This window comes from Sus scrofa, chromosome 6 (genome assembly GCF_000003025.6).
Source record: "Sus scrofa isolate TJ Tabasco breed Duroc chromosome 6, Sscrofa11.1, whole genome shotgun sequence".
In the NCBI taxonomy this organism is placed as follows: Eukaryota; Metazoa; Chordata; class Mammalia; order Artiodactyla; family Suidae; genus Sus; species Sus scrofa.
The window spans coordinates 52,288,234-52,294,329 of record NC_010448.4 but is presented as its reverse complement, the minus strand read 5'-3'; positions in this window follow the sequence as shown (position 1 = coordinate 52,294,329).

The window sequence follows — 6,096 nt, the reverse complement described above, 5'->3', positions numbered from 1 at the left end:
CAATAGCTACCGCCAATTATACAAAGAAGGTTGTTCTTCGACCAGGGGAGGAAATCCCAGAATTAGCTCCTTGACTCCGCCCACAACCCTCTGCTGCCAGTAGGCCCGCGCGAGGGGCAGGCGGGAAGAGGGTGGGACGCACATGCGCAGAGGAAGGTCTTGGCCGCCCGTTCAGAAGCTGAGGAAATATTCGCAGGGTAAAAGACTGGTTGAGTTTTGTCATCTGTCAGTGAGTTCCAAGATAGCACTTAGCCGTTTGCAGGCCTTGGCTTATTTAAAGTTAGCAACAACCGTGCAATATAGGTGCTATTATGATCCCCATTTTGCCATTAAGGAAACAGGCTCAGAGAGGTACAGGCCCTGGCCCAGGATCACACAGCTTAAGAACTTTCTATTTTGAATTTATGAGCCATCAATAGGGCGGTTACAGCTTATGGAATTTGGTTGGGGAGTAAAAGAGGGGAACATTCTATAAGAAGAGGAATACAGGAGTTCCCGTCATGGGTCAACAGAAACGAATTTGACTAGAGTTCATGAGGATGCGGGTTCAATCCTTGGCCTTGCTCAGTGGGTTAAGGATCCGGCCTTGCGGATCCTAAATTACATAATAAAAAAGCTGACAACAAATGCTACAAACATTACGAAATCCCGAAAGATGATGTAATGTTTTTATTAATTTGCTGCCTGACACACCTCTGTGGTATGTTCCCTATGTTTTTGGCTGCATATACTTTATTTCATAATATCCTTATTTACAGAGAGAAAAGTAAATTATCCTTCCTCTAGCATACTTGATGGGACTTCTTATTTTTTTTGTTGTTGTTGGTTTTTTTGGATTTGTTTGTTTGTTTGTCTTTTTAGGGCCACACCCACGGCATATGGAGGTTCCCAGGCTAGGGGCTGAGTTGGAGTTGCAGCTGCCGGCCTACACCACAGCCAGCAGCAACACGAGATCCAAGCCTTGTCTGTGACCTACACCACAGCTCACAGGAACGTGGGGTCCTCAATACACTGAGCGAGGCCAGGGATCCAACCTGCATCCTCGTGGCTACTAGTTGGGTTCATTACTGCTGAGCCACAATGGGAACTCCCTTGATGGGACTTTTTTTAGTCGTTTTCTTTTTTCTTTTTTTGGCGGGGGTGGGAGAAGGAGAAAAGATTAGTCTTATTGCTTGGCCAGGCAAAGGGGGCCACATAGAGCTCATGCCTACACAAGCTGTGTGTCCCCTTTTTAGTCATTTTCATTTAGAAATATCTCAGCTTCACAAGTCAGTTTTGGTGATGTCATTTAAGCTTTCTTGGAAATTTGTGAAAACTTGCATAAAGTTTAACTCATGTTAGCTACCTGTTTTGGGAAAGGTTTGCACAGAATAGCTTCTGGTTCAGTCCTTTTAATCCTTGACTCACTATCATTACACAGGTGCTTCTGGAGTGGACCACTAGAGGATCATTCATAGCACAACAGACTGGCTTTGTACCTAGTCAGTTAGCACCTTGGACAATAGGACTATTCTGGAAGCCATTCCTACACCAGGACAACTAGTTAGGTAATTTAAGTCTTACTAAAAGTGTCTGTGAATCAAATCAAAATATCCCATGGAACCCAACCCAGATGTATCCTCAACTCACCTTCCCTTCACCTAGATCCCAACAATGCCCGAGGCAACACGGGAGGTAGAACTGGGAAAGGCCCATGGTCTTAACCAATTGCTTTTTTTGTTTTGTTTTGTCCTTTTGGGGCCACACCGGCGGCGGCGGGCATAAGGAGGTTCCCAGGCTAGGGGTCTAATCACAGTTGTTGCTGCCGGCCTGCACCAGAGCCACAGCAATGCCAGATCTGAGCCGTGTCTGCGACCTACACCACAGCTCACGGCAACGCCAGATACTTAACCCATTGAAAAAGGCCAGGGATCGAGTTTGCAGCCTCATGGTTCCTAGTAGGATTCGTTTCCGCTGTGCCATGACAGGAACTCTCTTAACCAATTGCATTTTAAATATCGTCCTTTTGCAAATTTTACAAAAACATCAGACCTTTGGAACACTGATTATGTGAGCTTTACTCTAAACCCACTCTGAATACCAGTCATCATGCATCTATTGAATTGAAAGTCCATCGTGTGCCAGAGGCTAGTGCAAGAAATCCTGCCCTGAAGCATAACAACTAGTCCTGACACCACCATCAACTGGTTGTGGGGCCTCCTTCCCCTCTGGGTGTGAGTTTTCCTACTTATAGATTGCGTATTCCTAAAAGACTAAGATTCTGGGTTACTATAAGGCCCAGATACAAAGTTCACTAACCAGTCCAGCTTAGGCTGGATGTGAGGGCATGGCAGACAGAGAGACTTGAATTAGAAACTCAAAGCATAGAGGGAAAAAAATCTCAAGGCTTTCTCTTACCAGCTTGGGGATGCCCACAAGTCATGGCTCTTCTGTGAATTTTGCTTTCTTTCTTTCTTTTTCTTTTTTTTTTTTTTTTTGTTGTTGTCTTTTTGCCTTTTCTAGGGCCGTTTCCACGGCATATGCAGGTTCCCAGGCTAGGGGTCTAATTGGAGCTGTAGCCGCAGGCCTACACCACGACCACAGCAACATGGGATCCAAGGCGTGTCTGCGACCTACACTACAGCTCACGGCAACACCAGATCCTTAACCCACTGAGCGAGGCCAGGGATCAAACTCGCAACCTCATGGTTCCTAGTTGGATTTGTTAACCACGGAGCCACGACGGGAACTCCGAATTTTGCTTTCTTTATCTGTAAATGGGGTTCAATTCATTCATCAAGCATCTCCTGAGCACCTGCTATGTTCCAGGCACATTTCTGTGTTGCTGGGAATAGGTACTTCAGTGAACAAACAAAAAACCCATGCCCTGGTAAAGGGGAGACAAACAATGAAATACAACTGACTAAATGTCAGCTGGTGGTAAGTGCTATGGAGAAAATAAAGCGGGAGTAAAGGGGATAGGATGGTCATAGAAGGTGTCTGAGAGAAGCTGGCTTAGAGCTGAAGCCTGAAGTAAGTGAAGGAGCTGACCTTGTGGTCCAAGGGCAGAGCATTGCAGGAAAGGGAAAGAGGGAGTGCAAAGGCCCTGAGGTTGGGAGCATGCCTGATGCATTTATAGAATAGCAAGGGGGGCAATATTGAGTGAGCGGGAATGTGATTGATGGTATCTGGGAGGGAACCAGAAGCCAAGCTGTGGAGGGTCTTAGAAGCCATTGTGAGTCCTTTGGGTTTTGGTCAGAGGGAGGAGGGACCCACTGAAGGTGGAGGGCTATGGGGACTTCATTTTACTCATGTCTTGAATGGTCATAACGGGTTAAGAGGAGGCTGTTAATATAATCCAAATAAGATAAAATGGTACAATCTATGGAAGATATTTTGGCGGTTCCTCATAAAGTTAAACATAGACTCATCAAATGATCCAGCGATTCCACTCCAAAGGAATTGAACACTGATGTTCAATGATAAATTAAAACTAAAATAAAAAAGAACACTGATGTTTAAACCAATACTTGTACATGAATATTCATAGCGGTACCGTTCATAATTACCAAAGGTGACAATAACCTAAATGTCTATCAGTAGATAAGAGAATAAACAAAATGTGGTCTATCCATGCAATGGAATATTAGTCAACCATAAAAAGGAATGGAGTACTGATTCATGCCACAGTATGGATGAACCCTGAAAACATTGTATTTACGGAAAGAAGCCAGACGCAAAAGGTCGCACAGTGTATGATTCCATTGACATGAAATGTCCAGAATAGACACATCCATAGAGACAGAAAGCAGGTTAACAGTGCCAGAGACTGGAGTTGGGGCTTGGAAAGGAGGGGAGTGGGAAGAAGTCACAGTTTAATGAGTGTAGGGCCTCCTTTGGGGATGATGAAAATGTTTTGGAACTAAATACAGATGATGCTTTCATAACCTTGTGAATATCTGAAACACCTCTGGTCTGAGCCCTTTCAAATGGTTAATTTCATCATCGACAGCTTTCCCCTCAACAGAATAATTTTTAAAGCAAAAGATTACAAGAGAATAATTCAAACGAGGGATGATGGTGGCTTTTCCAAGGGTGGGAGCCGTGGAGGTGGAAAGACGTGGTTAAAATCTGCATCTGTGCTGAAGGTAGAGCTGACAGAATTTGCTGATGGATTGGGTGTTGGGAGGGAGAGAAAGAAAGAAGTCAAAAACGATTGCAAGCCTTCTGATCTGAGAAGCTGCCAAGATGAAGTTTCCATTTATCGAGATTAAACGAATAGCAGGTGGGGGAGGCAGGGGGAGCGTGGAGACTGGGAGTTTGATTTTGGACACGCTGAGGTGCCTAATAGACTTCCAAGTGGGAGTGTTGAGAGCCTAGCTGAATAGATGAGTCTGTGCAGCACCTCAGGTGCTGCTGTGGCTTAGGTTCAATCCCTAGCCTGGGAATGTACACATACCATGGGTGAGGCCGGGGGGGGGGGAAACCACCATGATTTAACAACTCCCATTTTACAGATAGAGAAACTGAAGCCCAGAGAGGTTCAGGTACATCTATATATGAATTTGGGAGGCTATCTCCAAAGGAATGAATGGAGAGAAAAAAAAGAGAAAAGGACCAAGGGTGGAGCCCCAAGATCCTCCAATGTTTAAAGACCCCAAAGGTGAAGTGAAAACAACAGAGGAGTCTGACAAAGAGCAGCCACTGAAATGGGAGGGAATTCATTAGAGTGGGATGTCTGGAATGAACCTTGGGAGAAGGTGTGACTCTCAGCAAGAATGCACATGTGGGCAGGTCCCTGGACAATTGGACTGAGCCATAGAGAGTTCATGGTAACCTCAAGAGTTGATTTGGCCAAGGAGTGGAGCCAAACCCTCATGGGAGGGATTCAAGAAGAAAGGGAGGTCAGTAATTGGAGACATTAGTACAAGTAGCTTCCTTGGAGGGTTTGGTGGTAAAAGGCAGCTGATCATTGGGGAAGTTGCTTGATGGGTTTCATAAAGCTTGCTTGTGGAGTTCCCTGGTGGTTCAGTGGGTTAAGGATTTGGCATTCTTACTGCCGTGGCACGGATCCGATTCCCTGGCCTGGGAACTTCTGCATGCCACAGACACAGCCAAAAATAATAATAAAGCTTGTTTATATTACGCTGTGGTTTTATACCAACGGGAATGATCCATAAGAGGGGAGAATTGCCAATGCAAGAGAGGAGGATAGATGCGATTGATTTCCATCCCTGAGTAGGTGAGTGTGGATGGGATGTTGCACCCGCGTGAGGAAGTGGCCTTGGCTGGCAGTGTTGCCATCATGAGCACGAGGGAAGGCAGAGAAGAGGGTCTCTGGTGCAAAGAGCAGGGATATGTGTGTTGGGAACCCCGAGAAGTTCTCTTCAGATGGCTTCTCTTCTCTCTCAGAGACAGGACCAGGGTCAAGGGTGAAGGTGAGGATGAGGAGGAGATGGTAGAGGTTACAGGAGGGAGGAAAATGTGCAAAATTTGCTTCCAGAAGTAAGGTGGTGAGAATGGGGTTTCCAGGCACGAAGTGACGCTGAGCCCAGGCTCTGTGCAGTGTGTTTTTGTCCAGCCACGTCCAGCAGGTTGCAGGCACAGAGCAGATGAGAGGAAAGTTAGGTGAGAATGGCCTGCGCATCCCATTCACGCAAAAACTGGTAACAGGGGAGTTCCCTTCGTGGTTCAGCGGTTAATGGGCCCAACTAGGATCCATGAGGTTGTGGGTTCGATCCCTGGCCTCGCTCAGTGGGTTAAAGGTCTGGCGTTGCTGTAAGCTGTGGTGTAGGTCACAGACGCGGCTCGGATTCCATGTTGCTGTGGCTGTGGTGTAGGCCAGCAGCTGTAGCTCCGATTCGACCCCTAGCCTGGGAACCTCCATACACCTTGGGTGCGGCCCTAAAAAAGGAACAAAACAAAACAAAACAAACAAACAAAAACTGGGAACAGGACATGGTACGTGGTGAATGTTGAAAAAGAAGGCAACCGTATTAGTTTTATTATTATTGTTAAAGTATAGTTGATTTACAATGCAGCTGTGATAGTTATAAGTGCTTCGATTTGGGAAACAGGGGCTGTGAAACGAATAGGGACGGGGGGCTTCTCCAGCCT